The sequence below is a fragment of the Anser anser genome, assembly GCF_964211835.1.
Source record: "Anser anser genome assembly, chromosome: 2".
Lineage (NCBI taxonomy): Eukaryota > Metazoa > Chordata > Aves > Anseriformes > Anatidae > Anser > Anser anser.
The window spans coordinates 118,025,466-118,047,089 of record NC_139721.1 but is presented as its reverse complement, the minus strand read 5'-3'; the positions used below and the strand labels follow the sequence as shown (position 1 = coordinate 118,047,089).

At 42.5% G+C, this 21,624-nt stretch overlaps 1 long non-coding RNA gene across 2 annotated transcripts; it reads left to right on the top strand.

The window, feature by feature from the left end:
• Window positions 1–183: 183 nt before the first annotated feature.
• On the top strand, window positions 184–12,573 carry LOC310895084. 2 transcript variants are annotated; one of them, XR_014580427.1, is made up of 4 exons: window positions 184–1,456; window positions 1,595–1,671; window positions 8,134–9,827; window positions 11,365–12,573. It is a non-coding gene; the product is annotated as an uncharacterized lncRNA (long non-coding RNA). The 2 variants fall into 2 exon arrangements; XR_014580428.1 differs by lacking the exon at window positions 11,365–12,573 and having other exon boundaries at window positions 8,134–10,610.
• Window positions 12,574–21,624: the final 9,051 nt, after the last annotated feature.

The window sequence follows — 21,624 nt, the reverse complement described above, 5'->3', positions numbered from 1 at the left end:
GTGACAAGCTAGCTGTAAGGTGATACTGTATTTTTTTCAGCACTTACACTGGCTCTGTGTAGGGAGAGAAAGAAGTAACAATTTTCCAGCATAAAGCCTACTGTTACAAAGTTAACCAGTCAGGTTTTTTTGTTTTTTTGTTTTTTTGTTTTTTTTTTTTTAACAAATGGAAGCTGCCAGAGGTCTTACACAGTTTAGATGTTTGTAAATAAATTTGCAGCAAATAATTATTTTTTTTAAACTGATACCATGAGCCCCAAAGCTGGATTTATTGTGTCATAAAACTTGGGCCTCAGAGGAAAAAGCGATTAAGCCACGCAATTCTCCTAATGACTCTTTGAGGATGGTTATTACATGACATCTCCTTAGTTTATGGAGAGTATCATCCTGGAGATTTATGTATTACTGACCCCTACTGTGCAACCCATTAGCACTTTCTGCCATATGAGTAATAAGTGTCTAGTAACATTTATAGTAAATGGAAAAATATATTAAGAAGGGGGTATAACAGTGATAGCTTTATTATAATCTGAGCAATCATCATTTTGTAGCTTCCCTTAGCAAATGTTCATCTTTAGTACAGCAGTTCTGCAATGACTGGAGGTAGCCTGAGATCTCTTGATTTTAGTGCAGTCTGGACCCTGCAACATCAAGTGTCCTACAGGGCTGGATGCTTGGTCATTTAGAGCACACAGCATGTAAATGAGACCAAAGGATTGCCCTCTTCATCACTTTGTCATGTGACTGTCAGCATTTGCAATGGCAAGTGCACTGAAGTGAACATGCCAAAAAGGAACTGAAAAGTAGGCAAGTCTTTAAAAAAAAAAAAAAAAAAAAGAAGAAGACGGTTTGAGTCGACCCAATAGACTTAATTGCAGAATGCAATTGACTTCCTTTTTTACACTGGACTAAATGTTTTTTTGAACAATAATACACTTTTCAGTGGCTGTAGCTTGAGTGTTTCTTTATGGTTCTGCTGAAGGAACTGCCGTCACTTTTTGTGTAGGACACACTCAAAGGAAAGCAGTAGCAGAATTTGTTTTTCTTCTCATTCAATCTCATTTCCAGTCAGACCTGGAAAATGAAGTACCCAGCTACTCAGAAGAAAGTCTGCCAGCTGTAGTTGTCATAAAGCAGAGGTTAGTTTGAGGTGAGTGCTCGGAAAGCTTTATTAAGTCTTTATACCTCTGCTTCTGTGAACCCCAAATCATGGTAAGCTTTTTCAGCTGTGGTAAAGTTGGAGGAAGTTGAGGGATCTTGAAGAAGTCCTTGCATCATCCTGTGAGATGTGATAACTGAAGGGATGCATGTGGCTGTTGTGGTGATGAATAGCGTCCGTACTCACCCCCACCCCTTCAACCTTTGCAAGCCCATGTTAAGCTCACCAGAGGCAGAACATGCTAAGGACAGCTCTACCTGGAATCCTCACCTGAAGAACTCTCCTTAGGGAGGCAAGGTAATCAGGGTTAATAGTCTCAAAAGGACTTGGAAAAAAAACCACCGTGCACTGAATTGTGCTCACCTTGCACGAACAAGCTACTATGCCATCGCTGTAATGAAAGTATTGATCGTTCTTTGATTTGTCTTCAATCAGTAGGGGCTGCTGAGACTGAATTGTCTGCAGAAAATGTTCATAAGCTGAGCTAGCAGCTGGTCTGGCAAGCATAATCAGTAAGTTACTTCATGCTACCACCCTGTTCTGAGCAATGCTTAGAAATAATTATCTAAAGAGCGAGACTAAGAAAACCTGATTTTGTGTGTGTATGTGTGTTTAAGATTTGGTGTGCTGTGATGACATTATCTGATGTTTAATAAATTGTGAACTCTGGTTAAAGCTTTTCCTGCAGTCAGGGAATCCTAAAGTCTCTCTCTTCTGTGGGATTCTCCACTGTCTTCTACTGGAATTGGACAGCGTATATTAAGAGAATGTTAATGTGCCATTCTCAGTAAGGACACGATCCTTTTGGCTATTTTCATCAAATTTACAGAAATATAACATCTTTGTGTCTTCTGTCATTCTGTGACCTTTACTATTCTGTCAAATTTGGTTGATATTGGCCAATGTGTTTGAAGACAGGCTAAGACTAGACAGAAATCCACACATGCATTGCGTATTGTACGCATGGGTAAGCTTTGTTTCCTTAGGAACATGGGCAGCTGAGAAAAATTCACTTGAACTTTAAGTAGTACTGCTACAGCAAGCTTTGTGTGGTTCACCTGAAAGTTAAAACAGTATTTATGTCCATCTTTAATGTATCTGAATGTTTATGGGGTTCCAAAGGCATGATGTTTAAGCAGGTAATACAGCATTATCCCCATGGTCGAATGTGCATCATTCCTATGTAGCAAAATGATATAAAATCAGGACCCGAAAGCTGTAGCATCTGTAAGTATAAGCAGCCAACTGTAAAACATACAGCCTTGGTCACATGAGGAAAAAATTGGTATATGGAATCTGAAAGGTCGTGTACAGGCCTAGCTGATGTTCCTGGGTTTTGTTTGTTTGTTTTGTGTTGTTTTTAGTTTTGTTGTGTGGTTATGTATCTGAACATATTGAACATTGAGGGATACAAATTACCAACTAGGGAGTGTTTTTCTAGAAGAGTTGTGTGAAAGATATATATTTGAAGAAGTCAGTGGTGAAAACCAGTATGTGGAGGAGGAAAAAGGTAAGATTACGTTTAAGGTTCTAGGAGGAAAAAGAAGTTTTCTGAGCCTTACAGGCCAGCAGTGACATACAATTAAATGAGTTGCTCACCTAAAAGGTAAAATTTTGGGAATGAAAGCCTTCAGCTTCCAATACTAGACAAAAATTACATACAGACAGAAGGGCAACATCTAATTGTGTACAATATTAGTAATACACGCAGGATATTCTGGGAAGCAGAAATTTATACCAGAAAGATGTGTGTGCAGATATGGCTATTGAAAATAGGTAAGTCCTTGTTTACGGATTTTTATCTTCCATAGTGTAGCAATAATGAATTTTTCGCTGGTTATGCTTGTTACTATTAGGAAAGATTGTGAGCCATTTTGAACATTTGGGAGCAAACATTTACCAGTTATACATTGTGCAAAAAGATATGACTCCTGGGTGCAGTTGATTCAGGATATGAGTATGTTTGTACTCTGTAATATGAGTTCGTTTATTAGAACAAAGGCAGATGGTGAGTCTTTACTGTGGGGAGGCACACAGAGGCATTGCTTGCAAAAATAAAAGCTATTAGCCAGGTAAAATGTTTCATTAGAGAACTGTTTTTCATTCCTTCTTCCCAAGCTGATGTGCACCATTCATTGTGTTTGCATTGGAGAGAAAATACTGCTGCTGTGAAATTGGGGAAGACAATGGCAAAAAGAAAAGCCTGTGTGATTTTTCCAAAAGACAAGTGATTTTGTGTACCTCTACTTAAAGATCCTAGGTTAGGAACACTTACCCTCTTTTCCAACAACTCTCAAAACTCATCCTAGGAAAACTTTGATTGATTTTGAAGATCCTATCAACTCCAGCTCGCATTTGCAACATCTGTAGTATTCACTGAGCCTGCAACTGGAATAACTGAGGGAATATAGGAAAATTCAGAGAGCAGACAAGCCACAGCCTGCCTATTGCCTGGGCTCCACCAAGTATTTTTCTATAGTCAGCTTCTCCGGACCCTTACTCCCTGTAGTAGACTTTAAATACCTGAAAAGATGCTCTTCAGTGAGGTAATATCTTCACACATATGGGATTGTTATACATCTGACATTTAAGGATTTTGATGCTACTTTTCACTCATTATCCTTCTTTATTTTTTTTTCCCTAGATTTGGCTTCAAGCTTTTATGTGAAAGGTGATACTTAATTAGATTTTTTATCATCAAACAGAAGCCTTTTAAACATACCAGACCTGTTGCTGTTATGCTAAAACCCTAGTGTTCAAAGGAGAGAGGAGGGGGGGGTGGTTGGGAGGAAAAGAGAGTTGTTTTCTGCATGAATACAATAAATGCTCTATTCCACTTGTTTTATTAGTGAAACCAACTTCATAGGAATGTAAAATACCGTGAAGAAGCCACAAAACCACTACAACTATCCTTTTCTGAACTACTTTCAGGAAGATTGTTTTGAAACGCTTAGCAGTGACCAGCTGGCTTCAGTATCTAAACACTTGATTTGCATTCTGGAGTGCTCTGTCATATCCATTAGGACCTGGCCCCAGGGAACATGAAATTTGTCACCTTTTGTCTGGATAAATGTGAATTACTAGTTGTAAGCTGAACATGAAGATGTTCTAGAGTCTTGACCTGTTACAGCAGCGTACCTCTTTGCCCCACCACTACGAGTCTTTTCCTGGCTTTGGGGCAGCTTCCAGTAACAGTTTCAGGCTTTGATTTTCTGTTTTGAAAGCAGCTAATAAAGAGAGGACCAGCACCCATCAGGATATTCTTGATCTGTATTTGTCCGGGACACAATGGCCAAGAGAATGCCTATTAAAATAAGAGTAAAACTCAGAAGAGAGAAGAACCTTCTTTAAAGTAAACTGAAACAATCAAGCTGATATAGAGCCAGAGTGTATTTTAGAAATACCGAAAAATCTTCCTCTTCCAAACAAACTTTCCTCTATACACAAATATTAGCCTTTCCTTTTACTTGAGGGACCCTTCCAAGCCGCTAATGAAAGGGTTAAAAACCAACCAAACAAAAAAAAACAAAAAACATAACCTTAAAGGAAAAGAAAATATCACAAGCAGAGTTTACAACAGAAATGTCATGTATTCCTTAAAACAGAGCAGTATTGTTCTCAAAAGCCCACTGAAGACAGGGTGAGCTTCTTAATTAATACTGAGAGTTATTACCTTGATTCCATAATGCACGCTTTGTACTTCATCTATACAAACTTATGTATGTGAGATCTTTGGCTAATTTGGCCAGCTGTAATAGATGAGTGAGAGAGAATGACCGCTAGTTACAACAGATCTTGAGATGTGTGAGTACTTTTTTAAAAGAAAGGTGTCTTGTGAATGACTGAATATGTATTCCTGCAATTTCACTGACAAATTGAAGGAACAAGACTTCTTTGTCTGTGCTAGCAGCAATATGATTTATTCTCATGCCAGGGCTGCCTATCTGTTGGCAGTAAATGCAATGTCAGGCAGCATTATTTAGTACTGCAATAAAAGTCCAAAGATTAATATCTTAAAAAAAAAAAAAAAAAAAAGTAACTTTCAAAAATTTAATGAAAAAGAGCTAGAATGTGTCTGGCAAGCTTGAAAAGCTTGCAAGTGAAACCGTAGCTGCAACAGTGGCATTACTCATGTTTACATACCAAATAAAGCTGAAGATGTGCAGCGCCAGACTTTGCTCCAGGGACATCCAAATAAATGGTTTTGCAGCACAGGCAGCAGCAGTATAACTGTCTGTTACTGTGACGATACAGTTTTGTTTCATAAAGTCTTGTAGATGGTTGGAAATCTGCTGCTGTTGACTACATTCATAAATATGAATAAAGTGTGAGTCTCACGGTGAAATTCGCTTTTGTGGCTTGCCTTGACATTTCCTGGAGCCTTTAACATTGTATATCCTTAGTTTAGCTACACTTTTATTGCCATTGATTTTTATGGTGAATGTGCTGAATATTACAGGAGGTAGAAAGAAATATAAAGTGTTGAAAAGGTAGGTTGTACAGGGCTACAGGAGAGTCCCTGGAACCAGGGTGAATGGAGCCCAAATATTAAGTTTAACATAAGGCTTCTTCCAAAGAAGATTCTTGTGAACAAGTTCACAATGTGAAATATTTACTGCATTCAGCTCTGCATTCAGCTCTGGGGCCCCCAGCATGAGAAGGACACGGATGTATTAGAACAAGTCCAGAGGAGGCCACAAGGATGCTCAGAGGGCTGGACCTCCTCTCCTGTGAAGAAAGGCTGAGAGAGGTGGGGATGTTCAGCCTGGAGAAGAGAAGGCTGTGGAGAGACCTCACAGTGGCCTTGCAGGACCTGAAGGAGGCCTGCAGGAAAGCTGGGGAGGGACTTAGGGAGTGTAATGATTGGGCAAGTGGTGATGGCTTTAAACTAAAAGAAAGTAGGTTTAGCTTAGGTATCAAAAAGAAATTCTTCACTATTAGGGTGAGAGAAGCTGTGGATGCCCCATCCCTAGAAATGTTAGCCCCACCCCTAGCCAGACTGGATGGGGCTTCAGGCAACCTGGTTGGGTGGGAGGTGTCCCTGCCCATAGCAGGGGATTTGGAATGAGGCGATCTTCAAGGTCCCTTCCAACCCGAACCATTCATGATCCTGTTGGTTTCATGGGTCACTAAGCTTTGCCTCTCGCTTCTTGCCCTTTAGGGAGAAGAGAATGATCTAGGAGTGAAAAAATGGCGCATAGGAAACCAGTAGCTGTTTTTTGGTCTCAGTTCTGTCTTCCTATTTTTCCTACTACTACATCAATTTTTTCAGAGTCTAGGACTTAAAGAGGTAACCCTACAAAGTTACCTTGAAAAGGAAATGATTGGGTAAAAGGGCAACACTGGAAAGTACTTCCCAGATTGAAAATTGACATATTTTGTTCTTCACCTGATCAATCCTGGTCTTCCCAGTCTGCTCCTGGTCAGAACTACAGCAAATCCAACCTTACAGTGCCTATAAGGAGGATGAAGAGCTGTTGATCCCTGTGCTTGGAGGCCTGCTGGATTTATAGCTTTAAACTCATTTATATTTTATAGTTTTAGAGCAACATTTTCTTGTACTGCTGTTTGAAGTCCAGGCACAGAAGGAACACAGGTTTTAAAAAAGAAACTGACTTAAGAAGGGGGGGGAAGTTTGCCTGTCAGTACTGGTTAGCAAAGTATGCAGCTGGTATGATGTGTATCTTTTGAGTACGGGTAACATTAGGTATTGTTTGCAATTCAGTGGAAAAGGAATAGCTTCTTTTACCACCAGTATAAAATAACTTCTTTCTCTGCAGGCTGTCTCTGTTTTGTTAAGGCCTGGTCAGAAGCTGTCTTATGTTTTGTGTAAATATGGAGATGTTATCACGAAGTTACTTATTTGTGCAAAAGTTGGATTTTTTTTCCCCTTTGTACCCTGCTGCGTTAGATCGACTAAAAAGGGTGGAGAAAAGGTGTTTAGAATTTTGTTCACAAGGTGGCAGCAGCTGCTAACCACAGCGCTGCCTTCCTTTTAACCCTAGCCTGAGCTGTAGACTCAACCTTTAACGCGGTGGTAGGAAGAGCTGGTAATGGTTATCCATGGACAAGACAGCTACAGTCTTTTTTTATAAGCAGTTAAGTCCTTTTTTGGTCTACTTAAATAGCTCTTGGATCTTGAAGACGGGCCACAAAAAGTATTTAAAGAAAATACAGTCGTATTGCAGAGGTACTTGTTATTTAGACACAATGTTGTTGGAACAATGTGAAGGAGACTAAGGTGAAATACCATTAACTGGCAATGGCAGCTGGGATCCTCTACCCCTGAGGTAATAATTGGCTGCATTGATGACTTGCGGGTTGTTTCTGTGTAATTGGATTCCCCCTAAACTGGTACCCTAAAAACTGCAGTGATTTAAGACAGTTTTCAAAGCTTTGAAATGCACACTTCCTTAATACAGTATTTTCTTAACTCCTCAAAAATACTAGACAAATCTCTGTTTATATGGACCATACCCATTTTCTTCCTACTTCTTTTGTTTCGTATGTGAGCTGCTCTCCAGTAGAGCAGCATCAGAACTGCATGAGATGCACACGACCAGAGAGGCTGTATCTTTTTAATTAATTACAGTGTTGAACTCAGCTGTAGTTTATTTTGCCGTTTTGCATTTTTTTCTACTGTAGTAATCCCCATTTTGTCTCCAGCATGCCCTCCTTGCTTAAAGGGAAAGAGGAAGAACAGAACAAAATTACATTTACCTCTTGCTGGCTTTATATCTCATTTCAAACACTGTGTGTTTAGTATGCTGCCTGGTAACCGATTACGAATAAGCCACGATGTAAGACTGCCTCAATCACATTTTATGTGGCAGTAATTCTTTTGGATATTTAGTATTTGAATTATTGTAAATGCTAATCATCTGTCACTGCAGAAACCTATCTGTTTAAGAAAAAAAAAAAAAAAGGCAGCTCTGCTGTGTGCCTGTCTTTCATTTCCTTTTCTCTTTGTTTAGGACTAACCTGTCTTTGCTTTTTGCACAAGTGAGTGGGGTGAGCAGTACCTTGGACCGCGGTGTTCCTGTTGGCAAGTTGATCTTTGTCACTGCCTGCAGCTCAGAGCATGGGCAACCCACATGGGATAAGGATGAGCCTGGAAGCCTTCTTTCCACAGTGCTTGCACCAAGCCAGATACTAAGAGCCAGCAGCCATACAGCCTGCAAGAGGGGTACTAAAGCTGTCATCTGCCCTTTGTTCAACAGGTTTGACCATCTTGGCACGTACTCATTGGGTCTGCATCCAAAACACAGCTCGGGACAACACCATAACCCCAGCCTTCCTGCTGTATGCCCCTCCAGCCCTCCCTAGCACCAGGCAGGGTGGTGGGATGACTGACAATTTGTATCCCAGATGTCCTTTTCTGACAGTCAGTGCCTTGCTCGGCTCCCAGCCTCATGGCTTCATTCCTAGCATGAAACTGGGAACAAAAGCTTTCTGCAGGCCTACAGAGCGGTTGCTCCCTCCTCTCTTCACAGAAGTTGAATGGAGGCACGACTGTTCCGTGTTGGAACTAATCGCTGGTCACAGCTGCCTCTGAAACGGGGCTGGGGCATTGTACCCCTGAGAAGCCGTGGCACAAGCGACTGGAGCGGGACGCTGTGCGGCGCAGCGGCTCGCGTTGTTCCAGGCTAAGCAATTAGGGCTTATCCACCGAATAAAGGGGACTGTGGCCAGCCTTCTTGGCTGTGTATGGCTTGTACAGCAGATGGTACCCGGAGTATAATGGACTAGGAAAATGTTCTGAGTGGGGAAAATGTCACAGTTGAAAATGCCACCACCGCCGACCTTCTCTGGAAAAGCAGAGGCCAACTGAAAAAGCCTTTTATGCAGGCAGTGGGTACCAGGAAAAACAGACACTCATGAGATACTTTTATTTTTTATTTATTTATTTTTCTGGCAATAGGATGTTCTAAATCAGTTGATGTGTCCCAGAATTTTGAGGCATGCTTCACCCTCCATGATAGGAACCAAATAAAGATAAGAGGGAGGGAGATTTGTGGTTTCAATATGGGAACGCAAAATGAAGATGGAAACTGAGGAACCAGTTTTTCCAACTGGGGGAGTTAACACAGGCCCTGATGAATTGCCTTACGCTGATTGGGATATGAGACGAAGCAGTCAGCCAAAGGTTACTGGAGAACACACAACTGACCAGTTATGTAGATCAATTGTACTTTGCAAAGTGGAGAAGAACGCCCAGAGCAGTTTATGAAATTTATGAAGGCTGAACAAGCCTGCAACTCTGTGGATGTAGTAGAGAATGAAAACTAAAATACCACAAGTACAGAAGGACATGCCAGATCTCAAAGCTGGATTCTCAAGGAACAAAACGTGGCAATGCACAGGCTGGTGAACATTGTGAGCTGAGACAATGTGGCTCTGAAAGAAGGATACAAGAACACCTGTGGGTTGTATTGTTTGCTAGTGCCAGCAGTGTGTGTAGCATGTATGGTGACCTTCAGGAAGGAAGGAAAAGTGGATAATGCTGCAGCCAAAGCTGTATAGACTAATCTCCCTAAAGCAACTAGCACATGTTAGCAGTGAGGTAGCCTGTGGAGCAAGCTACCAACATTACATCAGAAACAGGAATATCAACATAAAACGGTGTTGATAAGTCTGAAGAGAAATGGATAAAGCCTAAGTGATAATGGTAAGACATGTGAACTGTGAACTGAACATCTTGGTAAACTGTTAAGTCTATGACAGTTTGCTGGGGGGTGGGATGGAGCAGGGCAGTAATAGTTATTGGAGTGTGGGACTTACCGAGATGGTGACCTCCTCATGTGGAGGTCCTCCATACTCGCTGGAGAGATGGGGAGAAAAAAAAAAAGAGTGGTAAAAGAATTTGGGAATGTGTTCACAGATCAGAAATATTTGCAACACTGCACCTATCAGAGCCAGTCTGTTACTGAATTTACACCCTTAGTAAAGATCTCCTTACCCTAGGGTTGATGTCTGGGGAGGGACAGGCAGATTCATTACACTTGGGAATCACAAAATCAATAGGGGATCTAAAAGAACAGATACCCACTTGCTCATTATTGTGGGAGAAGAGAGAATCCCAAATCATCCACTTCATACCTGAACCCAAAAAGAATTAATAAGAATTTAAAAGGGAGCATTTTTCTATGCCCTAGAAGAAAAATGTTTGAAGATGTCAAATATTTTTTTTACTTTGTTGCACCAGCAAAGTTCTGTAAGACACTCCTAGCCTAAAAACAGTGCCTGCATGTATTTAAACCTCCTGCATTCCTGGGGCACTGCTTTCTCAGGTCATAGCACAGACTGCACGAGGCACACCGCTGTGCCTGCTTGGCTCTGAGTGATTTCTGAACCAGGAAACTGAGCCCATAAGTACATCACCTTCTACCCAGCCCTTTTCCCCCTTTTCCATAATGTCCTTCTTTCTAATTCTCCTTCCTTCCAGTAGCATGACATGCCTGACTTCATTCTTTCCTTCAGCCATATAAGCTATCAGATAACTAGCATTTACTATTTGTATGTGCTAAACATTTCCTTCCTTCTCTGGTTTTATTGTCTTTAGACTGCAATTGTTTGGGGACAGGTTTGAGTTCCTGTATTTTTAAGTGGTACTTAAAACAGTGGAATGCAAATTTGGGATGAATTTACTATGATTTAGTCACCCCTGTTCTTCCTCATAATTTGTGAAAAACAGGCTCTATTGGTATGTGTTGTGGCAAAAGTGCTGCCTCTGTTGGTCCAAATTCTAGCTGTTCCTCATTTGCAAAGAAGATGTGCTGGAGGAAATTGCTTTACACCCAAAATGGGGTTAATTACTCCTTATTATATCCTTATTCAACTTCTTTTTGAATTTTCTTTTAATTACTCCTTTTTCTATTAAGCACAAGCTAAATATTGACAATCCAGTTTATTATTATTTTTTCTTATATGGGCAGTAACAGCCTTCTCTGGCCCATTGTTGCTCTGACTAGTGAGTTCAAACAGTTGTACATCATTCCTCATGTGCAGATACACAGACTCTGTCATCCAACCTCTTCCCTTCATCAGTTTGTTCCCATCTCAGAAAACTTTTAGGCTACTAAAGACCCTATATTGCATTAATTGATCTGTGAGCCTGCATGTAATGCAGCCTGGCTTGCAAGGTTGCACAAAAAGAGAAAAAAAAATTCATTATAAGTTCATGTTCTAATTTTTTTCATCCAAAGGCTGCTTGCGGACATCTCTGCAAAGGCAGCGTGGTTCTCTGTAGAGCCAGGACCAGTGCCCATTTCCCAGTTCTGGGTCATGTTCCCTTCTGAAAGCAAGGGTGAGAGGAAGAGAGATCTGCCTCATCACTAGGATGATCTCCATCTGGGAGGGGAAACAGAGGAGAAGCATGTGTGAATGAGTGGCTCCTGCGTATCTGAGAAGAGGCACACAAGCTGAAGGGCTTCTACTTTGGTTCCAAATAACAAAAGTTCTGAGATCTTGTGACCACCAGAAAAGTGAGGGTAGAGCTAATGATTGTCTGGAGAGTTGCTTCAGGTCAGGATCCCTACTACAACATGAATATGGACAAAAGTCAACAGCAGTGCAAGACAACTTCAGTGCTACAGCTGGCTGTGCTCTATTAACTCCTGACTAACTTAAGGCTGGATAAGATTCCTTGATTTAAAAACTGCTGAGCCTTTTAATTTTATTTTAATAGTAACGTTTCACCAAACTGTGCCATGTGTAATGTCCGTCTTTGGTGCTCATAGTATTTGAAGGTGTCCTAGAACATAAAATATGTCCTGGGTACTGCAGATGAGAATGTGCACATTAGTGTTTGCAGGATAGGGATCTAAGTCAGTAGGTGTGTTAGAAACACCTCGAAGAGAGATCTGCTCATCTGAGAAACCACACAGGACTGCAGACTCAAAAGCAAATTGTGTGACAGATAAAAGAGTCTTTTGAACTTCTTTTGGACTTTTGATTGCTTGTTGGTCTATGTGTAAAACAGTGATGAGACGTTTTTGCTACATATTTGAAGGAAAAGTAGTTTTAGAATTAAATTTTAAATTTTGAAACGAAATTTTTGTTTCTTTCTCTGCATTTACTTTTCCCCTTCAGGGCGCACAGGTGTTTCTTTGCAGTCTCTGTGCACGTTCATACTGCAATCTCCCACTCCAGTGCTGGAGGCGGGGGTGGCAGCAGCAGAGGCAGCGTGGCTCTCGGTCGGGCTGTGGCAAGCACAGGAGCAGGCGCCTGGCAGCTCATGTATTTCTCCTACACCGCTGCTTTGAAATGGCAGTGGGACGGCTGTAGCCAACAGCCCTCCCATCAGACAGTGTGGATTTGTGAAAACACAAATTTAAAAAGCTTGGTGGAAAAGTATGAGTTAGTAGAAAACTATTTCAGTGTGCTGACTAAATTATTTCAATGTGAAGAATTCTTACAGTTGTAAGAATAACTGTCCTTCAGAGAGCTTAAAAAAAACCCTTCCTGTTTCTGTTCTACTTTTTTTCCAAGCAGTTTCTCACTGTAAACTATAAAGCACAGCTTTCTCAGAGAAAGTGTTACTATTTTTCTACCAAATGGAAGAATCCATGTTCTTTGTTGTGAAATCACACTGTAAATATGTAACTCCTGAAGGCTTAAAATTTATCTCTTGCACGAGAAAACAAATGCACGTCAGGAGTCCAAATGTCAAAGTTTTCTCTATGTACATTTATCTTTAAAGTTTCAGGTTGAGATTATGGAAGGGCAGGAGGTTACGGACTAATAACAGTCCTAAGGAGAATTCTAAGCTCTGAATTTTGCATTCATCTCTGATGTCGAAGTTCCTAAAGGTTTGCTTATTTTCAAGTCAATTATTTACTTTGTTGTAGTCAAATTATCATAAAATCAGGAAATATTTTAACTACACATCTGTTATCAAGAATGGTTCCATCAAAATCTGTTCATAGTGATTTTAAAAATCAGATCCTCTAAGTGAAGTCAGTATTATGTGTTCTCTTCAGGATAAAAAGCAGCACTCTTTTCTGAAGAGGAATCGATTTGACTATGCACGCCTGGATACCAATTAGGAACAAATTCTCACTGTAAAAGCACAAGGAAGAGTGGGTGGGAGGTTGTGCATCCCTTTAGAAAGGAACTGAAATAATATCATTTCTACAGTCATGTTAGTCTCATTACATGAATCACAGAATACACAATGCCTTGAACACAGGCTTTTGGGTGTGGGGAAGATGCACTTAAAAACAAGCCATAATCAACGAAAGGGTGCTGTGCTGCTCTGCACCAGCTATGATATACTGCTAATTGTTAATGCAACGCATTTCTTGTAGATGAAAGAGCAATATGTGTCTCCAGCATGCTCTGTTACGTTGCCTTCATCGCCAGCCTGTCCCCATCGCTGGCGTGTTGGTCTGGCTCTTCAGCTGGAGAAGGGGCACAGCTCCCTTCCACTCAGAGGAGCTCTGCCGACATATGTGAGTGGCGGATACAATCCATTATAGTTAGTGTTCCTGGGGGGGTGATCCACATCCAGATGCTATTGCTGCAGGCAGGGGACACGAAGCCACAGTTTTGTCCTTAATCTGCATCTCTGTAATGTTACGGTGGGGTAAAAAGGTGAAGAAGTATCTTGCCTACTCTCGCTTCTCCTGGTATTCACTCATGGAAGTGACAAGCTGTCATTTTCTAGTTTGTGTGAAAAGCGACACCTAATCTCCCTTCCCCCTGCTGCAACCTTGCCAATATATTTGCTGCATGCAGATATAGATTTGTGTTCATTTCCCTAACAGATGTCGCAGTGATTCAGTACGGAATGTGCTTGGGGACATGATTATAACTGAACAGTTCGCAAGGAAGGGGAGGTGAATGCATTGGCATTTTTTGCTCCTGTTATAATATAACTTTGTAATTCAGATCCTCTATTCAGAATTTTTACTTCCCGTTTTGAGCAAGAAGGAGGCAAGGCTTGCAACTGCATCAAACACTCCAGAAATTCTGTGGGACCATATGTATGCATACAAATATAAGCAACAAAAGTATCTGAGCCTAAAAAGTAGCTTGGGACTCTGACAAACTCTACACGACTCTGAATGTCTGGGCAGTGCCATACAGCTCAAGCTGCTATTTCTAAGGTGTTTCAGACAAGGCCGGGTGAGATGTACTGACATATCAATGTGAACTCTACACGATGTTTCCTGCATGTTGCCTTAAGGTGCTCAGGGACTGATTTTATATTCAGTGACACTGTGAATTGACAGTTGTTTGATATTTAGATGCAGGAGAGTGTCTGTGAGAAGAACACGAATCCTACTGTTATTCAAAGTAAGGTTTAATTAAAAGTAGGCTCCTAGTACTCAGATTTTTACTGGGAATGCCTATCTCCCTTCTTTCACTTCTCTATCCAATTTACATGGAAAAATGTTTCTCTGCTGAGGAAGTGGCTCAAGAAGGCTTGGCACTCATGTAACAACAACCCTAGGGCACCACTTCCCCCTTCAGAATACAAGTTAATTATATACCTGCTGCAAAATAACACAGGTGCCAAATTCAAGAAGAATAAAAGGCAATTATTGAGCTGCTCACATCACTCGTATCGCTGCCGCTACGCTATTGTTTGATAGCTGTATAATTGATGTGTGCTGCTGTGATATGCAGCCTCTAGTCGGTGTGCACATTTGCCTATATATTCTTTCAAGAAGTCCCAACTGCCTGGTATTTTCTATCATTACAAGTAGATGCTGGCTCTTGACCGAGCCTTCTCAGGGCTTGTGGAAATATCCCTCCTTTAATAAAGGTAATGTCAGTGGGGATTGCCACTTTCAACCATTTTGATGTCTTTAGCACAAAGGAAATGCTGTTTCCTCCCTCTGGAGGATTACACAGCATTAAAGCTGCTCAGTCTGTGAAGATCAGTACGCTGCTGCGTGGTTGGTTTTTTTCTCCCTTGCCCCCCTTGAAGGATTTATTGCTCCAAAGGGGTGCCTGCGAGGGGAGAGCTGTGCTGCAGGCTGCCCAACATCTGCTTTGTTCCTTTTGCTCTCTCTGCAAAATGCCTGCATCTGAAAATCAATGGTATTTCCTGCTGTTTGGAGGGGGTTCCTGTCCTTGCATCCCACTGCAGATCTCCGGCACTCTGCAGTGGCAGCTGGAGGGCTGTTTGCACCGCCGCAGCTGCTGTCAGACTGGGGCTACTCAGTTCTGCTTGCTGGGACTGGGGAGCAGCACGGATGCCAGACTGAGTTAGAGCAATTTTCATCCCCTTGCATCAGGACTGCATTTACAATCTTGGCAGCAGTTTTGCTTGGGAGATCTGAGAGACAAACCTTCTGGGTCTTCAGGGAGTTGAGTACACTGAACCCTCTCCTGTGATCATGACCAAGGAGGAAGATCCATTTTCTTTCTGGTTGGCTTGCTCCTGAGAAGACCTGCATGTCAAATGCATCTCAGAATATTTTGAGATATGTGTATCCCTCTCCAAACAAGGGCTGGATGATCCTCACACACCTGCCAAATGCAAAGACTTTCAACTACTTTCCTCCTTATCTGCATTTTTGGCTGGTGACCATGCTGATTTCCTGAGCCGCTCAGTCCGTTTGCTGAAACGGTCCTGGCAGCAAAGCACCCACACATGCTCTCGTTTACTAGACACAGTGCCTGAATACTCCTTTTTACAAAAAGCAATGTGAAAAGCTTAGAGAAATGAAGGCACCCTTTCAGATCAATTTTTGGACATGTCAAATCCCACCATCCTACCAGAACCTGCCCCACATATTTATCACGCCTACCATATGCAGGGCATTCAGATACTTTTCATCATGTGAGAGTTGCTTGTGCCTCGGCAGCTTGTTGGAAATGTGGGTGCAGAGGTGCACAGCATCTTTTGCCAGCAGCTCACTTGCAAGGAGTTACCCTGTGGGACTGGAGGAAATGAAAGTTGGAAGCAAACTGGAGGAAAGGCCAAAGGAGCTAAAAGGGAAGCTCAGGGGTCACATTTTAGATCAGAGAAACATGGTCCTCACGAATATGATCTGTGTTCATCTGCATGTTAATGAAGGACATTCTGTCTGGCTCCTCACGGTCCTCTTGGGCAGGATTTTCCGGAGGGCTGAAGCATGCTCCCTTATCTCTTCCTGCTGTTGTGGAGCTTGCTCCTGAGATATACACCGCCTATTACAGCCAGGACATGGCCTGTCTGCACATATGAGCTGGAAAAGTGCTGTTCTGACGCAGTCAGTGGCTGAGAATGAGGGAAATGCCACCTTTCCTCCTTGTGCCAATGGAGCAAGGGAAACAAAACAATGAATGGCCTTTTGGGACAGGGAAGGGAGCAGCTTTAGAATCCAGCTGTTTGAAGCAATTGTTGCCTGGCACGTAGCAACCCTGTGTATCTCCACCTCTAGAAGTCTAGAAGGTGTCTCAAGAAAAAAAAAAAACAAAACAAAAAACAAAAAAACGAGAGGGAAAATGAGTTTTCTGACCAATGGGTGGGCTGCAGGGACACCCAAGGTGAAATGCTTCTCTTTTGACCCTACAAACTCTTATCAAGCAGGTTTATAAAACTGCCCTCATATCAGAGAGATTTTGGTAGAGATGAAGTTGCAACATCATACTTTATTTTGTCCTAGGGTTAAGTGTGGGTTTTTTTGTGATAAAAGAGACTGATCTGATGAGGATAAGTGTACTCCAGACTGTACTGCGAGAATTCTCCAGTATCTGCAACAGGCAAGGAGACACATCCCCAAAGTGAGAGTCAAAATGCTGTAGCTACATCGTTCGCACAAACACTTGTGCTGAACCATGGCTAACAGTAAGAGTGATGCTATAGTTCATATGTAAACAAGCAAACCTGTTTTTGAATTAATTTATCGCCATACCAAGGCTTACTTTTTGGGGAATTTGTTTTACTGTGTAACTTCTGCTATGGAAATTTTAGTAAGTTTTTCAAGAACTATGCAGTTAGGCATGGGTGCTAAAAATGCAATTCTAGTTCAAAACAAGAGAAGATCTTTTGCAGACCTAGGGAAATGGAGCAAGGGTGAAGCATGCTAAAAAGGAAAGTTTAGAGGAGAGGTGAAGCTAGAATTAAAGTAAGTGACTAGAAGTCTGATTTTTAATTTTGCCATGAGATTCTTATGTGTGGCCTTTTTGCAGTCATTTAGCCTCCTCGTATTTTCACAGGTTTGTTTGGAAAGTAGATATAACAATAATACTAGAAGAGGTTTTCTCTTGGTCTCTTACCCAAAGCCACTTCTGTTAGCATCCTCTGTTATAGCGCTTGTTTTTGCCATCTGGGAGAGACCAGAGCTAGCCTGGCCTTGGAAAGAGACCTTTAGTGGTGTTGAGTTAATATTCTTAACCCTAGGTCTAGAACTAGTAAAAGAAAAAAATATGTTCAAAAAAATAGTTCAGTTTATACTGAGACCAGAATCAGGTGCCTGTGATCTGGTAACTTTAAAGATCTGACATTGTGCCTATAGCACTCCTCAGCTGACGGAGATCTGAACCGCTCACTGTCACAAAACTCTGCAGACCCCTTTTTCCATATCTGTGCTGTACTTTCCAAACCTAATGTCAAGTTGCAGAGGCGGTAGGGATATTCCCTCATCCTCAGAAGTCCCCAGAGCAGTGGGCAACTTTGCTTTCATTTTTGCAGAGCCTACACCATGTCTTGGTGCTGCTGCCTCCGTTCCTTGCTGGGTGGCTCAGACCGACCCCCAGCCTCTGGTTTATGGAGGCAGCAGCAGCAAAGTGTTGGGTGGCTGTGGGACCTGTGGCGAAGGGCTGAGGAGGAGCGGGACGGACGAAGGGCAGCCCACAGGTTGGCATGTGGTCTGGGTTGCAAGGCTCAGAGAGCGCCGCTGAGACTGTGTTGTGGTGGTGGAAAGTTGGGGTGTGATGAAGTGGGTGGGAGATGGGGTGAAAGAGGGATATGAGAGGAAAAATCTCAGCCAGGGAGAGTGAACAGCAAATGCTGCCTCTAAGAGAAGGATTTCCAGGATGTAAAGCTGGCAGGTCAGGAGAAGGGAAAAAGAGAAAGGAAGGACAAGGGCAAATGAAAGAAAGGAGTTAATGATACTTGAGGTGGAAGAAAGAAGGGGAAGGTGATAAGACTGTGGAAAAGACGAGACTGAGCCTGAGCGGTGAGGTAGAAGTAGAGATGGCAGAGCTGAGGAAGGAGCAGAGATGACAGGGAGAGATCCTATATCTACATCACAATCCCAAAGTGTTCATTCAGCTTTAGGAGATGTGAGGCCATTGTTCGGATGCTGCTGGCAGCACAGCTTTGTCAGTGAGGCTTCAGAACCTTCCCTGTGTCACCGACTTTGTACCCGGGCGGGTCTCACAGCCCTGGAGCTAGCTCTGAGCTGCCGGGGCCGGGCTGCTGTCGGTGACCCCAGCGGGAGGGCACCTAGGCCGCTCTGCAGCGGTGCCCGGAGCCTGTGGCATGCGGGGCGGGCAGGAGAGGGAGCACAGACAGGCACTGCTTCTCCTCCTGAAGTACGAAGTTGAGTGCTAAAGCAGACCCTGCTTCACTCCCACACACAATGTGCTCAGTCGCCTGGTTTTTATGTAACGGGAAGCACTGAAGACTGCGATTCTGCCAGGTGGTGGTGGGGGGGGGGGGGCAGAAAACCTTGCTATTAATGGTGGGAGAGGGGGCAAAGGTTCTTGGTACACAGGAAGCATCTCACCTCTATGGAGCTGATACGGATTTTTACATCTGAGTATTTGAATGGCCTTTGTGTTTCCTTACTTAGGAGACACTCAAAGCGTGGACCCATCATGCAGGCATGAAACTCAGATTAGTTACACTGACACGTGTTTCTGTGTCTAGATGCTGCATAAACTCATATTTTCTGGCACAAGGTAAATTAGGCTATAACGAGCCTCAGAAGGATACTAAAGAGGAGGGTAGAGAAATACTTCCCATTTCTCCTATCATGACTTACAGCTCAGCCAGACACGGTTAGGAAGCACAGAGACTGTGCAAAGACCTTGGTGAATACCTTGCTAATTGGGCTTGGCTGTGGAAGGGCCTGTCCCCATCTCTGGGCTTCCCCCTTGGCTGCTGTTTTTTCTCCACAGCTCCGAGGCAGGAGTTCCCTGAGTGGTTGCCAGCCCCTGTCTTTTATTTCTCTAGATACACACTGGTTTCTGCCTTTTCTCTTTGCACATTAATTGGCCATGATGATAATGAGATCCCAAATCCCCCTGCCTTTCTATAGCTATCTGGGCTACTCAGCCTCCTGTTTGAAAATTTATTTTCAGCCTGTTTCTGTGGTTCTCTGGGCCATCTTGTACTTGAAATATCTCTGCTGCTTCCCTCTATTTAATCAATTAGTACCTCTATGATGTGGGATTTGTGCAGGAAAACAAAGGGAAAGCTTCCCCGAATAGCTGGTGCTGGAGTGCTTTGAGGTCCTCTGATGAAAAGTGCTCTGGAGGCTCACGTTGTTAACGCTATATGCTCATGAGCTTAAAATGGGAGATCAGTGAATTTCCCGTCTGGTGGCAAGATTACTGAGAAGCAAAGTCTGTGGTCAGGGAGCTTTTAGCAGCCATGAGGTCGCTCTTGTGCAGAGCTGTGCTTCCATCCTGCACACACGAGGCATCCTCGCTCCACAGGAGGTGCCTCCTTGGTCACAGGGAGAACCATGGGGCAGTGCCCCAAAGCACTTCTCAGGAGGAGCATTGCATGCAGCGGGGAGGTGTGAGAGCCCCTTCCTCCTGAGCTGGGAAACTCTGTGCCGAATGTACAAGTGGGGATCCCGTGTGAGGGAAGGGCTGACAAATCTGCCAGCTTTGAGCAACTGTGACTCCCACTGGACTATATCAGTCAAGGTAATACTCTGAACTGGGCCCATCTGAGCTTCGCTAGCTGGGGTTTCGTGTTTACCATCACATTTTTGTAGTGCTGTGTTGCAGGGATTTCTGTATTCATCTGTCAGTGTTGCACTCAGTGTTGTGAGCAGTGTGGCCTCGTGGCAAGGGACCAGTGAGGGGATTTTACCCTTTAAATCTACCAGTGAGATACCTGCTAATATAGTTAAATAGGCACAAATATGTAATCTGTCTGAACATTAAACAAACAAAGGACTGGAAAATGAGATACGTTCTTGCACATGGCTTATGTTATTTGGACAGTATAGGTTGTTCTTTAAATAAATGTTTTAAAAGTGGTTTGCGTAAGAATAAAGAATAAAAGATGAAGGTGGGTGTTTTTGTACTGAATAGCAATGATGTATCTGGATCACTGCAGAAGCATTACTGAATTATCAGGCTGGGTAGAGGAGAGTGGATCTTGCATCTCATTTTGGCTCTCATAAGGCAACACTTCTTGTCTAAGGCTTTATTCTGAGTACAGACCAGCACCTTTGCACCTCATCCTGCTCCCATCGAAACTGATGGGAGACTACTTATCGAGGAAAGCAGATGTCAGGATGGCGAGCCTCCATGAATATGTTCAACTTAAAAGGATGCAGTATAGGGTTTTCCCTGTTCAAGTATCAGGCACTGTAAAGGCGATCTTCCTTACCGCTCAGCAGCAGATACAAGGAAGACTCTCTCATGTTACTGTGGTATTTCCTAAATCTGCAAAAGCAGCAGACTTTGTATTTTGGGCAGGTGGGCAGTGGGCCTGCTCTGCTCCTCTGTAGACAGTGTCTTTGTACCTATGACTTCTAGTGGAAAATTCCATGCTGCCCACCCTGGCCTGGACAGCCTGGAGGAGGAGAAAGTCCTGTGGTGGTGGTGGTTCTCTCCCAGTGAAACAGCAACAAGCAGAGGGGCCCATAAAGCTGTTAGTCATGTACTATATATAGCATCATTTTTGCAAATTTTATGTAAAATATATATATTGCACTCACACTATCTGTATAAAGCATCTTCAAGAAGATCAGGTTTCAGAATAATAAGAAAAGTAGCTCATGGGGAACAAATGTATATCCAGTAGAAATCAGCCAAACTACTAATTTTGCTAATAATTCTTATATTTTTTTTTCCTGAAATATAGTAAGATCAGTGTGGCTAGAAAATAGATTGTATCTCTTTAAATGAACCTACTTTCGTTGTAGCCTTGTGAAGCCCAGAGGGTATTTTTTTAATCATCCTTAAATGGTTCTTGTTAAAAAAGAAGTGAAACTAAAGGGTATTTTGGGATGTAGCATTTTCTTTAAATACGTTCCTTGTGTGTGGGGAAATCTATGTTTGTACCATAGATGCTCAGGCCCCATTAATGCATCTTTGTGTGCTTCATTTGTATCCAAGTTCAAAAGGTGATTGCATCTTAACAAAAGGTGTAAAAAAGAATAACTGATTCTTAACATGTCCTAAAATACAGAGTGCAATCATGCTGCAACCATTGTGAGTAAGGAAGTGTGAAAATTTGACTGAGAAATAAGCCAGAAGTTTTGATTCTGACCACTTCTGAAGTGTTTAACCCCCTGCGTGTGTATCCAGGGAACTTAAAATGTTCTGTAAATGCAGTC